The sequence below is a fragment of the Pleurodeles waltl genome, chromosome 7, assembly GCF_031143425.1.
Source record: "Pleurodeles waltl isolate 20211129_DDA chromosome 7, aPleWal1.hap1.20221129, whole genome shotgun sequence".
Classification (NCBI taxonomy): domain Eukaryota; kingdom Metazoa; phylum Chordata; class Amphibia; order Caudata; family Salamandridae; genus Pleurodeles; species Pleurodeles waltl.
Window position 1 is genome coordinate 1,060,698,685 of NC_090446.1, and position 10,528 is coordinate 1,060,709,212.

Sequence of the window (10,528 nt, forward strand, 5' to 3'; positions counted from 1 at the left end):
TGTTCCAGATCAGAATGACACAGCCAAGGTGATTGACCCCACCAATGCCCTAGCCTTGTGCCTCTCAATGCGGTGTTGTTCCAGGTCCAGGGCACTGGCTGGGCATACCATTACTCGCATGTTAGACCTCCCACGCTTCATCTGTGACTTTTCCCCTCTATGTGGTATTGTTCCATCTGTCTCTCTGTACCTCAATGTCCGCACTGTCTGCTTTCTCGGCTGGTATTTGCTCACTCCCTCAGATCTTCAGCCAGTCCCAGGTTTTCTCCTGTATTGTAAAAAATCGAAACCTGCCTTCTTGCAACAATTTCAGTTTTGTCGGCTAAAGTAGCATGTAGGTGAGTCCATGGCCCTCAACGTTTGCTTCACGCCACTAAAGGACCTCTGTAATTACTGAACCCTGCAGGTATAATCATAGTATATAAAGACAGCATGTTTCTGAAATGCTGGATCTCTGGACCGGCGTTCCTCTTGCAGAATAATGTTGTGGTCTCTATAGCTAAGGATCTTAGCTATGATGGTTCTTGAGGGACCTCCAGGCAGCAGTAGCTGAATTAATGCCCTATGAGCCCTTTCCACCATGAACAGCTGCAACAGTGCGGCATTTGGGAGTGCTGTTCTAATCCAGACCTCCAGGAAGTGCTTCAGCGTGGAGCACTTGACACCTTTGGGAAATCCCACAAATCTGCGGTTACATATGCTAGCCCTGCCCTCAGCATCTTCTGCACGGGTCTCAAGTTGGTATGTATGGGTTTCAAGTTTAGCCACTAGTCTTTAGAGGGAACAGCTTGCAGTGTAGCATTGCCACCTGCCTTTCTGTTTCAGTTGAACCTTCTGCCACCTTGCGCAAATCAGCTTGTAGGAGGTTTACGTCAATAGCCATTGCCTCTATCTTTGTCTGAACCACAGTACTAGATGCTTCAGTCGCTGTCAGTATCTGTGAGCCTGTGGGTACAGACACAGCTCTCTGCGTCATGTCAATTAGGGTCATGGGTGGCACTCCCTGCTCAAGACGCCGTGGTCTATCTTTGTCTGTTGTGTGGCTCTATGTGCTTTATCCTTGTCCATTGTGGAGAGTAGTGGTTAACAAGGTTTGGTTTCCTCCAAATCCTGTGTGTGAGTGGTGAATCGCCGTTCCTCCAATTTCTCCAGGTGACTCCAGAGGTCCTGTGTATCTTTGACGCCAGGCTACTATCTCTACTTTTCCACAACTCACAGGCTGTCTTGTATACTCTGTCAGTGGATGCACCACTATTGAATGGCAGACAGCCGCTTGCTCTTTTAACAGTGGAAGCCTTTAGACTCAATGTAGTGTTGCCAGCTTTTTCAAGGGGTTCTCCCCATGGGCACAGTCCACCTCTCCTCGCACTCTCTGGGGGTCACGAGGGGAGCATCAAGCAACACAGAAACTCAAGGACCCAGGAAGTGTGTTTTGGTTTAGTCTCAGTGTAGTGACCCAGTGGCTGCACGAGGGCCCCCCAGCAATCTCACAATCCAGGTAGCTTCCAGAGAGCGACACCACACACAGCTGTGCTCCGACTCACAGCCCAGGGAACCTTTATACAAGCAGCCTGGATACTGGGGCTTCCAGGTAGTTAAGGCACGGCTGCACTCTCCGTACAGCCCTACACAGTCACAAACAACGATCCCCCAGTAATTGCCAGTTCTCTATCCAGGGCCCACCCTGGGCGCATCACGCTTATCACCCCCGTGCTCCCAGTTCAGTACCTTGGTAGGTGATTTGGGTGTGTCTTCCTGGTGTCACGCCCTTCTCAGTTGTACCATCTTAGCCACATTCCCTGTATCCCCCACTGGTGCTAATAATTAGCACAAGTCTCTGGCAGTCCCTCACCTCTCTAGGAAACTGAAGAGCACAGGGGTAGAAAAACCAGTATAGCCATCATCCGGTGGGTAGCAGCGCCACATAGTCACTGACGAAGGGCGGCTGCAGCCCCCCACTGCTGCGGTCTTGCACCTCATGCCAGCAGGTCCGGAGCCACCAGATACCTCAGCCCGAGTGCAGTTAGTGCCACCCTGGCATTGGAGGATGCCTATGCGGATCTCTGTCTCACCTCACAGACTACTGACATCTTGCTGCTGGCTGAGCTCACAGTAGTCGTGTAGGAGTCTCACCGCTGTGCCAGGCTAAAGCCCGGCTCTCTGGTGTTTCACGAGTGGAAGAGGTCGCAACTTTCCTCAGCTAATGAGCGCCTCCCTCCCACGCTGCTCCTTGCTCAGACTCTGCAGTGACCAAGTGCTTCAACAGCCCTGCAGACTGGGAGAGCACAAGGCTGCCATTTTGAGTATTTTGCTGCGAGGCCCAGCAGACACAACCCCTCCGTAGTGTATGGCCTTGCCTGGGCAGTTAACACTTCAGGAGAGTCCTCAATTCATTCACTCTTGTCTCCACAAACTGCGTTTCAGGTTCTTGATCACTTTTGGGGCCATCAGGATGGCAGGATGTTACAGGATGTTGTGGCTGGAAGCTTGTGCTCAGCACAACCGGTCGCCATCTTCAAGGCTACCCCCTCACCAGTGTTCATTGCACTTAACCAACAACTAGGCAGAAGGTATCCATAAGATAAACATTTTAGAAAAATAAAAGTTTTGAAGTGCTTCTGGAAAAGAATGTGATTATGGCATACTCCTGATCCTTTGGATTCAGGTCCGAAGTTTTGAGCCATAATTACCACCCCACTGGCAGACCAATATTCATGGTCCAGGCAGCTGTGTGACTGAGGTACCTGGACATCAACAGTTTCTGCTATGCATCATATTTGACCAGGTTAAGCATGAACCATTATCATTTGGGAGGATAGTCTAGGAACATGGATGCCTAGTGGTTGAACTTGTGCCAGAGATAAAATCCTTAGCTGGCTTTGATGGCACTGTTTCGCCTTAGAGAGAGCCCACTCAACAGGACGACCTTGATCACACAGGATAACATCTCTTTGACTTTCATTGGGCTGACATTACTACAGCAGAGTGAGCCAGGGGATGCCCATTCACAAAGAATGGACAGTCCATAGGGTCTCGTATTTGATGTCCAGTGCCTTGGAAAGGGATGTTAAGATGAACCTTGTTCCACACCTCCTGTTTTTCCACATCTGCTAGGCCTGTTTGAGGACTTGGGTTGGGTGAAGGTAAATTGCAACCACCAAAACATAAATACCCTCATCCTGTGGGACTGCTCTTGTGGGATCTGGCAGAAGGCCTAATGCCTTTATCGTGGATTTATGGTAGCAACTGGTCAGAAGCATATAGTCATTGGCACCTATCCTTGGCCTGTGTAAGGGCAGTGTTCTGATCTCCCAGGTGGGTCCTTTTGTGGGGACAGGGGCCTGATGGCTCTCTAAAAGGATTATTGAACTCTTAAGTACCATCATGGTCACCCAATTTCAGGACGGTGTTTGGACCCCCACTGCTGTTTAAGTCGGGGAATGGTGCCAAAGGTAGATTCTCAGGCCTCAAAAGCTGCCCTGGAGACTGTTGGAGCTGCAACCGGGAAGGTGGAAGCTGCATTGGAGCTGGTATAACTGTGTTGGGACATTGTGCAGAGGAAGCATACTGGTCTCTGTTTTTTTCATTTTGCACTCAGATCATCCAGAAAGGAGTCTGATGAAAGGATGGAAGAAAGCATGGTGGTGAATCCTGCAGTTGGATTAATAGGAGCCTTTGAGGGGTGTGGCATATTTTCCAACTGCAATTGGTTTGAATGATAAGATGCATCCTCCTTTCGACCATGAAGTCTACTCCCCCAAAAAAGGAACAGCGCTTGGTTGCTTCGTCCAGAAGAGTACCAAACTAGTCACCTGAGAGCTCAACTGCTGTACTAGGCAACCCGGTGCCAGAAAATGCTTCTCAAATAAATTTGTTGCATAATTAATTAACAGCACTGAGCTGGACTTCCAAGGGAAGTACCTCTGTAAGGGTTGTTGCTTCCTGTTCTTTGCCTGCTGTTTTATATTTACTTCTTGTGCTTCAGCTGCCTCATGCATTTCTTCTTGTGTCACGGCTCAACTATCAACTACCCCGAGTGGGAGCCAGGCTGAGCAACAGTGGTGAAGGAAAAGACAGGAGGGGGACCTACACTAGACCAAGAGTGTGAATATAGACTGCCCTCAAGAGGAACTGGGTAACAACTCTCTGGTACAAGTCTTCATAGTGTTTGGAGCTGCAGCAAACTGTTCCCAGACCTACACCAAGGGAGGCAAATGGGTTTGACTGTGAAATAACTATCTGCATCACTGCCTCCAGAAGAATGGACTGCTTTGCCTATTTATTACTACAGTAGTTTGAGGCATCCATGCTCAGATGGGGATTTGGGCGTGACTTGATGGTGCAACACAGAGTTAGCTCTCAGATCATTTTGTGCTATTGGGCACTTCACACCATTTCCCTTGACCATGACAACAGGGTCCAACTAAAGCAAGTTGCGAGGTACTAGGGTACTGATGAGATGAGCAACATGATCTGAGAAGCTATAAAAAATTTAATGGATTCTGTTTTTCTGAGTAAGCATATTTGACTTTCCAAAGAAAAACATTCCAGAATACCGACAATCTGTACTCTGCCTAAAATAGGTTATAGTACCCACCTGGCAGACCATTAGTATGCAATTGTGGTTTCATTTTGGAACCTTTGTGTCAATACGTCTATTTTTCATATCAAGCTGTTGGTCCCTGTAACATATGCCTTCATTAGGGATACTACAGATTTTATTAATAGTGTAGAAAACCTATATTGTTACTGTGATGCTGAGCTCTAATTTGCAATGGATATACCGTTCTTTATACAAATATACCTCAAAAGAAGGCATTGAGCGTTACTAGAGAACGCCTTGATCACTGGGAACCTCCACATGTCCAGTACTGACAGACTTTATTGTGACACTTAAAGGAATAGCTCTGACTAAAAATTATTTTGTATCCCACAATGACTTGTATAACCAGATGAAAGATATGAATATGGGAGCAGCCATTGCCCTTGATCTACAAAACCTATTTATAACAGATTTTGAAAGAACATACTTTTGTTCCGACCACTATCTATTCTGGCTTAACACTGAGACTTGGTTAAGATACACTGATTATGTGTTTCCGGTCTGGAAAGGAGATAAGTCATCCCTTAATGATTTTCATTCTTGGATTAATTCTCTCTGATGATATCCAGTTTACCCCCTCATCGAACTCAAAAGAGAAAACCCCTTTAGAGCTAAAAGCAATGGAAGTTGACAATAAAAATTACACATCCCTGTTTCGGAAACCTACAGAGATAAATACTCTACTGAGAATCATAGTCACCATCCCCAGAGCCTTATGGAGGGATAGTTTACCCTTTGGTTAGTTCTTATTGGGAAGGAGTAACTGTACTAAGAAAGACGATTATTTCTGTGACTCGGACATTCTCATTAACAGGCTGTTGCAGTATGGTTACCCAAACGGACTACTGAAGCAAGCTAGAAAGAGAGCGTGGTTCTGCCCTAGAGAACCTCTACTTAGTCCCAAAAAAGGAAACTGTGAAGATGAGAGACTGATTTTTTATTAGCACGTCCAATATGGCTAGTATTGATAATAAAATTAGTGTTATCAATCACTGGAGCATGGTACAATGTGTTTTGCAATGCCCTGATAAACCCATGTTCATCCCTTCAAAAGAGATCCTAATATTTAGCATTCCGTAATGAGGGCTGTTCACCACACTTCCAGTTCACCTACCCTGTCCCTGTGCTGCATGGAAACTGTATAAGCAAACCCCCAGAAAGAGAGGTGGCAAAGGCCCACACCCAAAGGGGGAACGAGGGGCGGAAGCAGAAACCCCTCTGAGGCCCGCAAAAAAGTGTGCGAAAGGGGCGTGCAAACATAGGTAGCCCCGGAAGTGGCACCCTCCTCTCTCGCTTTCTCTTCCCTGCCCCCTCGAGCCCTCGTCACAGGGTGGAAGCAGAAGGGGGTGAATTCCAGTATGACCCAATGGGGGCCAAAGAATCTTTTGAATATTTCTCCCCTGTGCCCTTGGGCTGCGGGGGGCTTAAAAAGGGCCTGTCTGAGCAGCCATGCAAAGGAAACAAACAAAGGGAGACTTACCGAACTCGGGCAGGCATCGAGGGAGAAGCGCTTCGTGCAGGTGTGGACCAGTGAAACCATTGAGATGTGCAGGAATGTGTTGAGGCGCCACAAGCCCAAGGCAAAGCTTCCTGCAGGCGGAGGGAAGGCATCCAGCACAAGGCGACTGGACGGTGTTGTTGGAGCGCCCGGAGGAAGCTGAGTTAAACGGGTTGGACGAGCCAACATCTGTGAGGTGAGTGGAGACCAAGGAACCTCAGGAGCAGTGCGGGGGTCATTGACTGTGCGGCAGAGTCAGAGGCTGAGGCTTAAGACACTCAGCTGGAGCGGGAGCTGAGCAGAAAGCCAGCAGCAGCAGAGAGCGGGCCACACCCTCTCTGCCACATCATGCCAGAGTTAACCCCACAGCCGCCAGCAGGAGGATTGTGAATTATGGCAATGGCTAGCTGTTAGTCGGTGTGGCGCATCACGCTAACTGGGAGAAGCAACATGTCTCATGTGAGAGGCAGAGTAAATCAAACCTGCGGTATGACCCTACCAGCGGCAAGGCATATAAATTAAGGACAATGGGGGAACCGCAAATAAAAAAAAAAAAAAGAAAAGCAACGCAGACTGTAAAGGGGCCGTGGTCTATCATAGTGTGGCCAGGAGAAACCATACGCATGGGCTGCCAAGACCAGCGTCCCCATTTACCATCCCTCATTTATTATTATGTCCAGCACAGGAGTCAGCCAGGGACAGCCTACAAAGGCGAAGCAACCCGAGTTGACCATCATCAAAGCAGAGCGGGCAGCCAGGGACAGCCCAGTGGGCGACGCAATCTGACTGCAACAACAGTCACAAACTCAACCGGGGACAGCCCAGTGGGCGACGCAACCAGTGTTGCATGTCGGGCAAAAACAGGGGACAGGTCATCGCGGTGACACGTCCCTGCCAGCAGCGCGCCGGAGAGTGCCAGCAGCACAGCCCAGCATGGAGAATCAAGGCACCACCCAAGAATTCAACCTCGAGGAAATTATCAAGACAGCGAGGAAGGCAGCTTCAACACGCAGCAAAGAATGGATCCTGAGGCAGATCAGAAGAGGAGGAGCAAGTGAGCGGCCAACACAAGAGGTGCACACCCAGGATTTGCCTAGCGACACAGCCAGGGACGAGACGGCGCTAGCCGGAGAGGCAGAAAAGCGGCAGCGGAATGCAAGCACAGGAGACAAAAAAGGGGACAAGAAAGAATCAATCTAATCCCTAGCGGCAGGGGCCCCAAGTCCCAGCAAGCGAACGAAAGTGAACAATGGTGAGCAAATCAGTATGATCAGCTCTACATAGTAGCCAGAGCACCAGGCTTGGCGAGTATGATACCATTAGCTGTCAAAGAGCGAATCTGGCACAGGGAATTTATCAACATAATCTCGCTCTTAGAGATTCAGATGGAAGGCCTTGATTTGACCGGGGAAGACAAAAAAGAGGAAGAGAAGAGAGGGAGAAAAAGAGTGAGGAAAGAGAAGAATTTTCACAACTGGCTGGATGCGTTTAGAATTATGGCCTGCATTATAATAGAGAAATTCCCTCACTGCGCTAAGGATTCATTGCTCTATGAGTCAAAGATACATAAAGCCCAGAGGCAATTTGCAGGGGATGCCTGGCTAGATTACGACAAAAGGTTTCAGGCTGAAAAGGCAGGCTCACCCAGACATGGAATGGGACAAGGAGGATGTGGCAGGTTACATGCACAAGATGATGATAGCAAGAGAGGCTAAGAGCTGGGCAGGGAAGAGTAAGCATTCCTTTCACAAGAGCTATCAGAAGGGGAGGCAAGAGAAGGCGAAGCCCCTCTACAAACAGCAACAGTACACGCAATGGAAGGGAACACAAACTGGAAAAGGGACAACAGCGGTATGCTTCAAATATGAGAAGGACGAGTGCACATGGGAAGCAGCATCCAAGTTCAGGCATGTGTGCTCCACATGTGGGGGGTGGGCGGGGTTCACCCAGCAGCTGAATACAAAAGGGGAAGGGGAAGCAGCCACAAGAAGGACAATGAGAAGAAGAAGTAATCAGGGCAGCAACGTAGCCTGGCTGGGGAGAGAGAGGTGGAGTTGGCTAGATCCCCCATAAATACAGGCAGATTGAGGCAGCTAGCCAACGAATACAATAACAAAAAGGACACAAGGTTACTGTGTGAAGGTTTTGAGCTAAGTTTTAGAATCCCTTCAAGAGGGAAAGAGCATATGAAAGAGTCAAGGAACCTGTGCTCAGCAAACGAACACCCTGAGATAATAAGTGAAAGAATTAACAGAGAGGAGCTGGGGAGAGTAGAGGCCCCCCCCTGGTTTGGTAATATCACCCCTGGGAGTGGACCCCAAAAAATAACAAGGCATGTTTAGGCTTATTCACCACCTGTCTTTCCCTGAGGGTGAGTCAGTGAACGATGGTATTGACCCTGATGAATGCGCAGTGGGTTACGCATCAGTGAAGGATGCTGTTGAAATGGTGCGCACTAAAGGTCACAGTGCTTTGATGGTGAAAGCAAACAGAGTCTGCATTCAGGCTTCTCCCCATCCACCCAGAGAGTTACCCTCTTCTGGGTTTCAAATTTGAGGGCAAAACATATCTTGACAAAGCCCGTCCATGGGGTGCTCTATCTCTTGCACATATTTCGAAAATTTCAGCACATTCAGGGAATGGGCATTGCATAACGGACACCCAGGGGGGGGAAGCTGCACTATTTAGATAATTTTCAATTCGTCGGTCAGCCCAGCGGACCAGAATGTCGGGACTTATTGAAGGCTTTCCAATCCTTAGCAGCAGAGCTGGGGTTACCTCTGGCAGAGGGCAAGACAGTGGGCCCTACCACCAAGTTGGTATTCCTAGGCATAGAACTGGACTCAAAAACAAGCACATCCAGCATGCCCCAGGAAAAGGTACAGGACTTGACAAAGAACATCCAAAGGATGCTGGGCAAGCAGAAAGCCACCCTGGGGGAACTGCAAAGGGTAATCGGTAAATTGAATTTTGCAGCTATAGTCATCCTAGCAGGAAGGGTATTTGCTAGGCGATTCATGCACTTGACGAGGGGGCTTGAGAAAAAACACCACTGTGTCAGGCTGGGCTCAGGGGTGAAGCAAGATTTGAGGACATGACAGACATTTCTGGAGGAATTTAATGGAACCTTAATATGGAGAGAAGGCTGGGTGTCCGCAAAGCAGATCGAACTTTAAACTGACACAGCCGGCAGCATAGACTTCGGGGCTATCCTCAAGAATAGATGGTACGCCAAGAAGTGGCCGCAGACATGAGCAGCAGCGGGCCTCACAAGGAACATCACGCTACTTGAATTATTCCCCATTGAAGTGGCCCTAACTATTTGGCAGGAACAGCTGAAGGATATGAAGATCACGCTGTGGTCTGATAACCAGGCTGTAGTCCATGCAATTAACAGAGGGGCGTCTCCGTCCACAAGACTGTTAAAATTGCTGTGCCTCCTGGTAAAAGTACAACTAGCAAGCAACCTAGACGTTAGAGCGAGGCACGTCCAGGCATAAATAACACTAAAGCAGATACACTCTCTCGATTCCAGATGGAGAGATTCAGGAGCTTAGCTCCAGGAGCAGAACAAGAGATGACACCGTTCCCGAACAGCCCGTGGGGGCTGGTGGAGGGGACCTGTCTCTTTTGATAGAACACCCCCTAGCCCCAAAGACAGCAAGATGCTATGCAGCCTGTGCAAGAACTGTGCAAGAGGTCAGAGGCTTAATGGCCTTTGAGGACCACCAGGAAGCAAAGAAAGCAGTGGAACAATTTATATAGTGAGCCTTAGCGCAAAAGAAAGCCAAATCTTGGGCGCAGGTGGATCTAACCACGGTGGCGCACTTTAGTAAGCTCGTATAAGGGATTATATAAGGGCAGCAATGAAATGGTGGTGCAGATTAGAAGGACCTTCTAGGGACAGGCTGCGCCCAACTGAATTCCACACACTGAGACAGCTGGTCGGGGTGCTAGACAGTTTATGCCTGAACAGCTTTGAAAACATGCTCTTCAAGGCTTCATTCACCCTGGCTTTCTTAGGGACTTTTAGGGTAAGCAAGCTAGTGGCCCCCTTCAAAGTGGGGAACAAGCACGTGTGCATACAAAGCTAGGACATGCGAGTAGGCCACAAACTTATGCAAATACTGCTAAGGAGATCCAAAACTGATCAGATGGGGGAAGGGGCAAATGTGGAGTTAAGATGTCTGAACGATTAAGACTTATGGCCAGTGTGCAACGTACAGAGGTATTTAGAGCAGAGGCCGGCGGGGTACGGGGCATTCTTGAAGTACGAGAATGGAGAATGCTTGAGTACATTTCAGTTCAAAACAGTTCTCAAAAGGGCACTGACCAAGGCAGGGCTTCCAGCACATGAGTTTGGCACACACTCTTTCCGAATAGGGGCAGCGACATCTGCTGCCCAACATGGCATGCCGGCAGTGGGC